Consider the following 13,479-nt stretch of genomic DNA (forward strand, 5'->3'; position numbering starts at 1 on the left):
CAAGACGTTGTGAACGCCTGGCAGTCGCGTAGTGATGATTACTCCCTGGTTTAGTGCGGCATGCTTTACATCATAGAACTAGGGCTCCAAAAGCATTTTGAGCAGCACGGAGCATATGAGATGTTCCAAGAGCTCAAAATGGTTTTCCGAAATCATGCCCGGGTCGAGAGATATGAAGTCTCTGACAAGTTCTACGGTTGTAGGATGGAGGATGTCGGATATAGGGTTCCGGCACACCCTTGAGGTTCAAACACTGGGGTGCGCGCGGAGGTTTCACCTTCTACCTACCTGTTCCTCACCGAATCGCTAGGATCTAAAATACAAGAAGAACAACACAAGAGACACAGGGTTTATACTGGTTCAGGCCACCATTGTGGTGTAATACCCTACTCCAGTATGTGGTGTGGTGGATTGCCTCTTGGGCTAATGATGAACAATACAAGGAAGAACAGCCTCGCGAGGGTCTGTTCTTGCGGTGGTGTTGTCCCTTTGGAGGGGTTGATTCTCGATGCCTAGATACTATGGTCCTGGGCCTCTTCCCAAATATTGAGCGAGAAGGGCGCCAACAATTGGCCATTTTGAAGGGGAACATCTGGTACACTTATCCTGACTAAAGTTGGTCCTCGCCTGTCAAAGGCTCTGGTGGTGACGCCGGCTTGGGCTCCACGGTGACCTCCATCCTGCCGTTGGACTGGTCTTGGTCTTGTTGCACCGAAATGGATGCCTTTGCTTGATACTCTCGCCTATGCTTGCTCCCCTTGCACAAAAGAGGAAAGAAGGACACTGCGCGGGCGGGCGTTCGGCTGGCGCCCCTGGTCGTCATGGCTTGCGTCATGGGCACCTCGCGAGGTACCCCGCCTTGAACTCTCCGCCTCCTCGTGAGCTAGCCTGACGAGGCCGTGCCTGAGGAAGCTCCTTGTCATCCGCCCCGCGAGGCTTGGCCCCTCGCGAGGGTCTTGAGCTTGTGTTGATGAAGATGGGCTGTGCTGGTCCCCCTTTGAGCCACGCCGCAGGCCGCAGGCAGGCAAGTCTGGGGATCCCCGTTCCCAGAACACCGACAGTAGCCCCTGGGCCCAAGGCGCGCCCGGACTTGGCCGAGAAGAGAGGCGAAAGGGCAAGTGCGAGGCGTCGCGGGCCCTAACAGCCTGCGGCCTTGGGCGCCGTGTGGCGGTTGATTGGACGCGGGTGGCACTGTTCCCCCATGCCTCCTCATTTGGTGCCAGGCTAGGCGGACTTGCAGTTGTACACAGCCACTCCCCTTTCCGTTGCTCGTGCGCCCTCTGTCCTTCCTCCTCTCGAACTCCAGCTTCTGCTTCGAAACCAATCTCGAACCTTTCCTCCCCCTTCCGTCGCCATGGCTCCGACGAAGAAGGGGAGAGGGAAGGGACCCATGCCTTCACCTCGCTCGCCGCCGTCGGCGGCCCCTGCCGTGGATCGGTCGATCATAGTCAATTGAGAGGGCTTGGGCAAGGTCAGTTTGGCCCTGGCCACCATTTTCAATGAATGCGGGAGGACGACGGCCTGGCCCGCATCTCGGTTCTTGCCACGACCGGTTTTCTGGGTAATGAATTTCCAGAAAAGACTGTCGTTCTCATCAGCCCCAGGATTACTGTTAGCTGATGAGGCTCCAACTTGATACAGAAATTCCAAGCAAAATACGGAATATGTAGTACAAGACCATTCTGGCCTGTGGGTACAACCAATGGTCTCTAGTGAATGATGGCGGAAGCGGGTTGTGAAACATCTGTGTCTATGGGACTCCATTCCCCACGGGAACAGCTGACCAGGTTAAATTCCTATCTTCGCGAGGCTGCTATCTCCATTGCGTGGGTTCCGGAGCTGGCATCGCGTCGCTCCTCTCCGTGCAGAAAAATCTGGCAAGACAATAGCCAGGGACAAGCCAGTGAGTACTTTGAATGTACTCGCAAACATTATGAACACATGTATAATATAACAATGATGTGCTGAAAACATTTTATGCTCATGACGTCAGTCGAAAATAGTAAATAAATTTCTGATGCGTGCCTGCGGTTATTTATAAAATTGCAATAACATAGTAGTATTAAAATTTATGAAAAACGAATAACCAGCAATGCCACAGTCGGGCGTCTTAGCGACACCACATAAAGGGCTTAAAAAGAAATGCCACAGTCGGGCGTCTGAGCGACACCACATAAAGGGCTTAAAAAGAAAAGCCGCAGTCGGGCGTTTGAGAGACACCACATAAAGGGCTTTAAAAGAAATGCCACAGTCGGGCGTCTGAGCGACACCACATAAAGGGCTTAAAAAGAAAAGCCGCAGTCGGGCGTCTGAGCGACACCACATAAAGGGGCTTTAAAAGAAATGCCACAGTCGGGCGTCTGAGCGACGCCTCATAAAGGGCTTTAAAAGAAACAATCAAAGTGAATATCCCGGAGGTAGAACCATCCCAGAGATACACGATAATAACAATAATATCATGGGTTAGTCAAATAATAATAATCATAGTTATCACCAGTCACAAGTAGTAATTCCATTTCTGGATTAATAGTTTCACCTCCGAAGACCGACACTAAGACCGATACTTGACCCATCCCAGACTGTAATCCTTAACCAAGGACACGGCTATTCGAATAGGTTTATTCTCTGCAGAGGGTGTACTCTTTACCCACGAGTAACGGATTTCTTTAGTCCATCGGGACTAATTCCATCTACGGTCTTTTTGTTGAAAACACACCTAACTTGCACACACCAGCTTATCACACACGTGTCTGGAATCACCCACGACACCTGTTAAGCAAACTCTAAGTGGGGAGGCTACAACCTCGCGTAGCATGGGATCAAATTTATATCGCGCGCTCTAAGGGGTGGCCTCCCCTCTCGGTCCCAACCGGAAACACCCATGCTCTCGGACCAGGTGGCCTGCCTACCAGTTACAACCAGTATCTTCCACCATGGCCTCTCTGTACGGTGTGTGCTAGAAAGAGGTTGACAACTTACTGAACCGTACTCTACTTGCTGTAGAGACGAGTGGTAGTACGAAACAAGTATGGGGGTTACTGGAATAAGACTCGATCTACGGTCGACTCAGGAGGTTTAAGTATTCCCTGCATGATTAGTATAACGAATATATTTCAACCAATACAATCAACACTCATTATATCTTACCATGCCATACCGGACATAACCGTCCCGATGGTGACCGGCGACAAACTCATGCCTACCCAAGGCAGAGGTTTTCCCGGTTCCTACCGGTATGCATGCAAGGCACATGAGGATGATTATCATCACAAGTGTGTTCATTTCCAACAGCATGGAAATCAATAACATGCACCCATGCATATGATCATATCACATGAAATAACAAGTCCTTCGAAATGCGGTGGTGTTATAAATGCATCAATGATTACTCCAAAAATTATTATGCCGGGGTTCAGAATGCTTGCCTTCAATGTGTGGAAATGCAGGGTGCTCTCCAAACTTTTGAAAGTTTTCTTCTCTTTCCCCAAAATCCTATTTGAAAATATATTTGAATTAACACATATTTCAAAAACAGAACCAAAAAGTTGTTTCAAATTTTTTTAAATAAATCTTAAAATAAACTAGATCAAATTTGAAGAAGGTAGGAAAAAGAATCAACTCATTTGGACTTATATTTAAAAAGTTATAGCTAGTCAAAGTTCTGGTCAATATCTGTTTTTAAATTAAAACAGAAAAGAAAACGTTTTGAAGAGATTACGCTTTCGCTCAGAGAAGACGTATTACGGGTATGACGCCTCCACTTACTCCAGCGTGGACGGCGCGGGGTCGCTGACAGTGGGTCCAGGGGCCCACTGGTCAGGTTTGACCAGTCGCCGTGCGTCGTCTCCCTCCTCTACCCGAGCGGAGCGGGGCTCCGGCGATCGTCGCCGGCGTTTGGCTGTTCCTCGCGGGCCCCCGAGGGTGGGGATGGATCCGCACGGCTGGGGCGTTTCTCCCGGTGGTCGAGGGGTTGCTGGGGAAGGAGTAAATCGCCGGCGGCGAGCTCCGCGGCGAAGGGAAGCTTCGGTGACAAAGTGAGTTTGTGGTGGTGATGGCTCCCGATCAAAATCAAGCAGGGGAACGAGTTCACGGGAGGATGAGATGGTTCCTGGTGAAGAGAACGGAGAGGGGGAAGCTCTGGTTGCGCCGAATGGAGCCGGGAGGCGGCGGTGGCCGAACTGACCGGAGAGGTTGAAGAAGACCTGCTCCCTTCCAATTGGTGACGATGGGGGCACTAGTGAGACGGCATGAGGCTACGTGAGGGCTTGGAGATGCTCGGGGCTTCCCTTTTATAGCGTGGCAAGGCGGTTCCGCGGCGGCCGTGGATAAGCTCTCCGGCGAACCGACGTTCTGTAGCTAGGGCGACGTGGCGGCGACGAGGGCTAGCAGACACGCTTGCGGATGAGCTCGCACTGCTCCAAGGGCCAGGTGGCGAGCGGGCGAGGCTTGGGCGGCGCTGAACGGCGCAGGGCTGTTGGGCGGTGGCGGCGGCTAGCGCTTGGCCTGCCGGGCGCGGCGGGGGCTGCTTGGCGTGTAGCGGAGAGAAAGGGAGTGCGCGGCAAGGTTCTGCAGAGCGGGCCAAAGCCGTGGGGGCCAGCGTGTCGGCTCGGGCGCGCGGCTGCAATACGCGCGCTCTGGGCGCGTCCAGTGCATGCACTGGGTGTGCTCGACAAAATGCCAGAGCATGCTACAGAGCTTGGTTCAGACTGGCAATTAACAGACCTAGGTTAGGAGGAACGGGGAGTCTAGTGGACATGCTGGTTTGATCAGAGGTGCAAGGTCACAATGCAAAGACAAAAACATGTCAAAACTGGCCATGCATACCAGGTGTTTGACAATATGCCAAGTTAGGCATTTCTTGGAGTGGCTAAAATCTCCAGATCAGTGTCTCTGTGGATGAAAGAGAGAGTGGTGATGTTAGTTGGACAAAAGAAGAAACTTGTTAGTGCAAGTTTTACAAAACTTCAATTCTGGATAGGAAATAAATGACATTATTCCATGAACCAAAAATGATCTAAATGGTGCATGCTCCTGGACTTAAGGGTTTAACATGGGGGACTACAAGTAGGAGAAATAGTTAAGGGTATAGGAGCAACTAAAATGGTGGTTGCTGTACAAATCCTCAAGTTGGTCCAGAATGGAAATGAGGTTGATTCACTCAAATTTTTCAAAGAACAAAATTAGTTTTTTGCACAAAGAGGGATAACAGGCTCCTACTGACCTCCCTTAATTTTGGTAGAAGTTTTAAATGAATACTCAAATAGGTTGTAGTGCAAAATGCATCTGGACCAGAGAAGAAAAATTGAGAGTAGGGCTCAAAATATTTAGTGAATGAAATATATTTTTGCATAAAAGTGATTTAAAAACATCACATGACATCTCCAAATTTTTGTGGAAATTTTAAGTGAATCTATCAAATGGTTGTAGTTCAAATATGGCCATTTAACCTTGAAAAAACTATTTTCAAGAAAGTAAAGATCAAGCAATTAAGTTAGTTAATTAGTTATACTGATAAAAGGAAAGTTTTTCTTGAGAGGTTAAACAAGTCCAATAACATATTTGAAAAGTTTTCTCTTTGGGAAAAACTCATCATAACAGGGAAGGAAATGATTTAAAAAAATCAAAATGGAGCTCAGAAATCCAAAGTTTTAATTCCTGAAAAAAAAATTAATTTAATAAAACAAGGCCAAAATTTTGGGGTGTCACAATACTATCCCCCTTAAGAAAAATCTCGTCCTCGAGATTTGCTGAAAGCGGTGTTAAGAGAATATTTACGCAATAAAGATGTAGCTACAGTGAGAGGGCAATAAGTGGTGAAAAATCACCGTGTGAAAACTGGTGCTGCGCGGAAAAGTCTACGGTCCGAGACAAAAACGGGCGATTTCTACGCTGGATATAAATTTAGGATAACTCCTAAATTTAGATATACGCTGATCGCACCCGAGAGCATAGTGCTCTCTCTGGCTGACAGGTGGACCCGGGGTCCACTGTCAGTCTCCTCTTCTTCTCCCTCTGGACCTTTCTTCCTCCTCTCTCCCGCGCGCTTTCTCCACCGGCGACGCCTAGTGTGTAGGGCATCTAGGCCGTACCGTGGTAGTGCGCGGCGTGCTAGCTGCTGGTGCAGCGTGCACTCACCTCGCGGGCCAGTGCGCTATCGGCACTGCTCGTGGATTCGACTCCGAACACCGGCGATCGGCGACGAGCGGCGTTGGTGGACTTCGCCCACCGTACACCGAGCTCGAGCTATAAAAACGGCCGGGGTGCCTCTCTCTTCCTCCTTACACCTGGCCTCACTTCTCCTCCTCCTTATTTCTCCGTTACTGCTTACAGATGCTCGGTCGAGGCTCTAATGGCGGAGGCAATGCCGGACTGGTTTGTGATCCTGATATGCGGAGGGCTGGCGACACTGCTGGGGCTCTCTATGCTCCTGTGCGCGATGATCTTCGACGAGTATCGCGATGCTGCGGCTCGGGTGTTGGCTCTCCGCGGTGGTGGTGATCATGAGGAGTAGATGAAGTATGCCGGGTGCTAACTGTTGTTAGGGGGTGATTAGCTGGATGTAACACCGTTGCAAAGTTTTGCAAACAGTGTATGTGTCCGTATGATTATGGTTGTGAGTCTGCTCGTGGTGCTGAGTGAAATTAAATAATCCACGTCGTGAGAAAGTGTAGATGTAGCAACTCAGGGAAAAGAAAATCTCACTCCAGGGTTTCGCGAGGGGAAAACAGTTACTTTAAAGGAGCGTAAACCACAACAAAACTACACACATGAGCAGAAGCCAAATAATTGACTTGCCGTACAAACTCAGTGTATCACGCATAAGTCACATACATAAATAAATGCTGCAAGGAACAAATACAATAGTGACGTCTAAAATGAAAACGGTAACTGGACGGGGTCCTGATAAAATGTCTCTGGTAAAGGAATGCACTCCTCTTCTATTGGAGGAAGTGGATTGACCAGTCGATGTATGCGTCTCTCCGGGTCGGGTCTCAGTGGTTTGCCGATGGCAATCTGAGGATTTAAATCTGCGAGGCTCTGGAGATAATCCATCACTCGCTGGTTTAAATGCTCTTGAGCAATGATGTACTGGATAAGGTTGGCCAGAACTGGGTCTCTCTCAATCCGCCCACCGGGAAAAGACGTTATTTCTCCGGGTGCTGCACGACTTGGAAAGTAATAATATCCTCGTTCACGGGCATAGGGTACTGCGGATCGAAGACGAGCAATCGCTTCTTTCGCAGCAGCTTCTATGGCCAAGTGTGGGGTTGGCATAGATTTCCCCACGAAGGAAACTTCTATTGGATCTTGGTTGGGGTCTATAGGAGGAATGTGTACTGCTGCCCAATATTCCGAGGTGGATGGGGTGATCCTTGATTTGAACAGCTCGTACTGGGGTGGCTGGGTAGAACCCATGGTACTGCGGGTAAAATCCCACAATAATTTGACAAAGCTACCTGGGGTTGCATCTGGGGTTCTCAGATGAATGCTGGGGTTCGACATGACAGGAAGAAGCGTGAGTGTTGTGCGCAAAGTGAGGGTTGCTGGGTAAGGTCACAAGGTGGCCTTTATATAGCAATGGAGCCGGATCGTTTTACCGTGGTGAAAAGTAATAAATTTGCCAGCTTGGCTCCAAAGGTCAGGTCAGTGTCAGAGATACACATATCTCATAAAGAGATGTGTTACTGTGGTTGTTGTCGGGCTGGTTTTGGTAGTTGTGCCCGGAAGAATATGCAGCTATGCGCTGACCAAACATGCAAGGCTATTATTAAAACAGAGGCACAAAGACAGGCTGCGTTAATGTATGCGGTCGCATGATTACAAAGCGAGGATACATTGAAACTTGGTACTACTCATACGGCTCAGTCTACCTCGTTTATGTCTAAACGGGCGTGCCTGGCGGATGTCGAGGCTTCTCCACGTGTCTCTCTGCCGGGATTAGTCGGAGATGGCGGAGGAACTGCAGGGTCGGGGTAGTGAGAATGACCATTGCAGGGATTGTTGGCCACAACCCCGTTGGAGTGTGCTCCCAATATGCTACGAAGCACTTCTGGGGTTATCGCAGCACCTTGGCCGATGGCTGGGGCAGATCTCGGGGTCTCGATTGGTTGTCCAAACAGCACGACCGGGTTGTTGGTGTTGGGCTCGTTTTCTTCTCTCGCCGGGGCTCGACGAACCAGCTCTCCACGAGCTGCTATTAGATCAATGGTGATCTGGTCGAACAGTGCCTCTAGTGCACTTACATAGCGCACTAGGTGCAACAATGCGGGGTCCGTCTCGTGGTCTCCATTGGCGACTTGGGGTGGTCTACCATACCCTTCTCGTCTGGGGTAGTAGTGGAACGAGCGACAGTTAACTCTGGGCGACAAGTGCCTGAGATGAACTATAGCCTCTCGAGCGGCTAGCTGGATGGCTTGTGGCTCAAAGGAAGTTGTTCTTCCGGTGAACCGGTAGGGGCGCTCGGGTGCTAGACCCCTACCGTAAATGTGCACAGTGGCCCAGAATTGGCGGTCTTCACCGCTCATGTGTCCTTGATACACAACATATTCTGGTGGCTCCTCTAACGCGTAGGCACGACGAGTGAGGTTTGCGAGGATGGTCACAAAACCTCCAAGGTTGGTTGCGGTGGTTTCGTTGTGCACTATAGGTCCAGGCATTGTGGCTCGGTTTGAGGGTAGCGGCTGTGCTGTGCTGGGTTGAGGCTAGCGTGCCCCTTTTTATAAGAAAAAGGGGACGGAGTCTTCCTTCGAACGCTTGCGAGAAAGGACTATTTAGGGGCCGGTCACTGGCACATGAGTGACAGGTTAGGTTGATAGGTTGGGCACCGACTGCCAAAAGGTGTTGGGTCATTGTGTGGCTATCTTGCACGAGAAGCTTGGCTGGTGTTTGGCTATGGTCTAGTGGGTTGGTTTGCCTAAGTTTATTGACCTGGCTAGGATAGGATTAGCCAATGGTCAGCCTGGCTCTGATACCAAGTCTGTCACGACCGGTTTTCTGGGTAATAAATTTCCAGAAAAGACTGTCGTTCTCATCAGCCCCAGGATTACTGTTAGCCGATGAGGCTCCAACTTGATACAGAAATTCCAAGCAAAATACAGAATATGTAGTACAAGACCATTCTGGCCTGTGGGTACAACCAATGGTCTCTAGTGAATGATGGCGGAAGCGGGTTGTGAAACATCTGTGTCTATGGGACTCCATTCCCCACGGGAACAGCTGACCAGGTTAAATTCCTATCTTCGCGAGGCTGCTATCTCCATTGCGTGGGTTCCGGAGCTGGCATCGCGTCGCTCCTCTCCGTGCAGAAAAATCTGGCCAAGACAATAGCCAGGGACAAGCCAATGAGTACTTTGAATGTACTCGCAAACATTATGAACACATGTATAATATAACAATGATGTGCTGAAAACATTTTATGCTCATGACGTCAGTCGAAAATAGTAAATAAATTTCTGATGCGTGCCTGCGGTTATTTATAAAATTGCAATAACATAGTAGTATTAAAATTTATGAAAAACGAATAACCAGCAATGCCACAGTCGGGCGTCTTAGCGACACCACATAAAGGGCTTAAAAAGAAATGCCACAGTCGGGCGTCTGAGCGACACCACATAAAGGGCTTAAAAAGAAAAGCCGCAGTCGGGCGTCTGAGCGACACCACATAAAGGGCTTTAAAAGAAATGCGACAGTCGGGCGTCTGAGCGACACCACATAAAGGGCTTAAAAAGAAAAGCCGCAGTCGGGCGTCTGAGCGACACCACATAAAGGGGCTTTAAAAGAAATGCCACAGTCGGGCGTCTGAGCGACGCCTCATAAAGGGCTTTAAAAGAAACAATCAAAGTGAATATCCCGGAGGTAGAACCATCCCAGAGATACACGATAATAACAATAATATCATGGGTTAGTCAAATAATAATAATCATAGTTATCACCAGTCACAAGTAGTAATTCCATTTCTGGATTAATAGTTTCACCTCCGAAGACCGACACTAAGACCGATACTTGACCCATCCCAGACTGTAATCCTTAACCAAGGACACGGATATTCGAATAGGTTTATTCTCTGCAGAGGGTGTACTCTTTACCCACGAGTAACGGATTTCTTTAGTCCATCGGGACTAATTCCATCTACGGTCTTTTTGTTGAAAACACACCTAACTTGCACACACCAGCTTATCACACACGTGTCTGGAATCACCCATGACACCTGTTAAGCAAACTCTAAGTGGGGAGGCTACAATCTCGCGTAGCATGGGATCAAATTTATATCGCGCGCTCTAAGGGGTGGCCTCCCCTCTCGGTCCCAACCGGAAACACCCATGCTCCCGGACCAGGTGGCCTGCCTACCAGTTACAACCAGTATCTTCCACCATGGCCTCTCTGTACGGTGTGTGCTAGAAAGAGGTTGACAACTTACTGAACCGTACTCTACTTGCTGTAGAGACGAGTGGTAGTACGAAACAAGTATGGGGGTTACTGGAATAAGACTCGATCTACGGTCGACTCAGGAGGTTTAAGTATTCCCTGCATGATTAGTATAACGAATATATTTCAACCAATACAATCAACACTCATTATATCTTACCATGCCATACCGGACATAACCGTCCCGATGGTGACCGGCGACAAACTCATGCCTACCCAAGGCAGAGGTTTTCCCGGTTCCTACCGGTATGCATGCAAGGCACATGAGGATGATTATCATCACAAGTGTGTTCATTTCCAACAGCATGGAAATCAATAACATGCACCCATGCATATGATCATATCACATGAAATAACAAGTCCTTCGAAATGCGGTGGTGTTATAAATGCATCAATGATTACTCCAAAAATTATTATGCCGGGGTTCAGAATGCTTGCCTTCAATGTGTGGAAAGGCAGGGTGCTCTCCAAACTTTTGAAAGTTTTCTTCTCTTTCCCCAAAATCCTATTTGAAAATATATTTGAATTAACACATATTTCAAAAACAGAACCAAAAAGTTGTTTGAATTTTTTTTAAATAAATCTTAAAATAAACTAGATCAAATTTGAAGAAGGTATGAAAAAGAATCAACTCATTTGGACTTATGTTTAAAAAGTTATAGCTAGTCAAAGTTCTGGTCAATATCTGTTTTTAAATTAAAACAGAAAAGAAAACGTTTTGAAGAGATTACGCTTTCGTGCAGAGAAGACGTATTACGGGTATGACGCCTCCACTTACTCCAGCGTGGACGGCGCGGGGTCGCTGACAGTGGGTCCAGGGGCCCACTGGTCAGGTTTGACCAGTCGCCGTGCGTCGTCTCCCTCCTCTACCCGAGCGGAGCGGGGCTCCGGCGATCGTCGCCGGCGTTTGGCTGTTCCTCGCGGGCCCCCGAGGGTGGGGATGGATCCGCACGGTTGGGGCGTTTCTCCCGGTGGTCGAGGGGTTGCTGGGGAAGGAGTAAATCACCGGCGGCGAGCTCCGCGGCGAAGGGAAGCTTCGGTGACAAAGTGAGTTTGTGGTGGCGATGGCTCCCGATCAAAATCAAGCAGGGGAACGAGTTCACGGGAGGATGAGATGGTTCCTGGTGAACAGAACGGAGAGGGGGAAGCTCTGGTTGCGCCGAATGGAGCCGGGAGGCGGCGGTGGCCGAACACACCGGAGAGGTTGAAGAAGACCTGCTCCCTTCCAATTGGTGACGATGGGGGCGCTAGTGAGACGGCATGAGGCTACCTGAGGGCTTGGAGACGCTCGGGGCTTCCCTTTTATAGCGTGGCAAGGCGGTTCCGCGGCGGCCGTGGATAAGCTCTCCGGCGAACCGACGTTCTGTAGCTAGGGCGACGTGGCGGCGACGAGGGCTAGCAGACACGCTTGCGGATGAGCTCGCACTGCTCCAAGGGCCAGGTGGCGAGCGGGCGAGGCTTGGGCGGCGCTGAACGGCGCAGGGCTGTTGGGCGGCGGCGGCGGCTAGCGCTTGGCCTGCCGGGCGCGGCGGGGGCTGCTTGGCGTGTAGCGGAGAGAAAGGGAGTGTGCGGCAAGGTTCTGTAGAGCGGGCCAAAGCCGTGGGGGCCAGCGTGTCGGCTCGGGCGCGCGGCTGCAATACGCGCGCTCTGGGCGCGTCCAGTGCACGCACTGGGTGTGCTCGACAAAATGCCAGAGCATGCTACAGAGCTTGGTTGAGACTGGCAATTAACAGACCTAGGTTAGGAGGAACGGGGAGTCTAGTGGACATGCTGGTTTGATCAGAGGTGCAAGGTCACAATGCAAAGACAAAAACATGTCAAAACTGGCCATGCATACCAGGTGTTTGACAATATGCCAAGGGCACTTAGGCATTTCTTGGAGTGGCTAAAATCTCCAGATCAGTGTCTCTGTGGATGAAAGAGAGAGTGGTGATGTTAGTTGGACAAAAGAAGAAACTTGTTAGTGCAAGTTTTACAAAACTTCAATTCTGGACAGGAAATAAATGACATTATTCCATGAACCAAAAATGATCTAAATGGTGCATCCTCCTGGACTTAAGGGTTTAACATGGGGGACTACAAGTAGGAGAAATAGTTAAGGGTATAGGAGCAACTAAAATGGTGGTTGCTGTACAAATCCTCAAGTTGGTCCAGAATGGAAATGAGGTTGATTCACTCAAATTTTTCAAAGAACAAAATTAGTTTTTTGCACAAAGAGGGATAACAGGCTCCTACTGACCTCCCTTAATTTTGGTAGAAGTTTTAAATGAATACTCAAATAGGTTGTAGTGCAAAATGCACTCTGGACCAGAGAAGAAAAATTGAGAGTAGGGCTCAAAATATTTAGTGAATGAAATATATTTTTGCATAAAAGTGATTTAAAAACATCACATGACATCTCCAAATTTTTGTGGAAATTTTAAGTGAATCTATCAAATGGTTGTAGTTCAAATATGGCCATTTAACCTTGAAAAAACTATTTTCAAGAAAGTAAAGATCAAGCAATTAAGTTAGTTAATTAGTTATACTGATAAAAGGAAAGTTTTTCTTGAGAGGTTAAACAAGTCCAATAACATATTTGAAAAGTTTTCTCTTTGGGAAAAACTCATCATAACAGGGAAGGAAATGATTTAAAAAAAATCAAAATGGAGCTCAGAAATCCAAAGTTTTAATTCCTGAAAAAAAAAATTAATTTAATAAAACAAGGCCAAAATTTTGGGGTGTCACAGTTCTCCATCGACAGGATAATCATCGAGGTCCCCTATTTCGTCGACGCCCTGTGGGCGGGGCTAATTCCCCCCTTTTCCAATTTCTTCAACGCCGTGCTCTCCCATTATCAGATCCAGATGATGCATCTGGGTCTTGACTCCATTACTCTTCTGGCGGTCTTCGCCTTCGTGAGCCTTCTCGGGGGATAGCCAGCCTGCCGTGGGCTTCTCGTCTGGTCATGGACTGTGATTGGCTGGGGTACTCCCAGCGCTCTTTACTTGGGGATGGACTAGCCCTAGGCCAGGCTTCTGGCGAGGCGCGCCCGTTCGCCTCAAGGGCGCCAGC

Source organism: Triticum dicoccoides, chromosome 6B, assembly GCF_002162155.2.
Source record: "Triticum dicoccoides isolate Atlit2015 ecotype Zavitan chromosome 6B, WEW_v2.0, whole genome shotgun sequence".
Lineage (NCBI taxonomy): Eukaryota > Viridiplantae > Streptophyta > Magnoliopsida > Poales > Poaceae > Triticum > Triticum dicoccoides.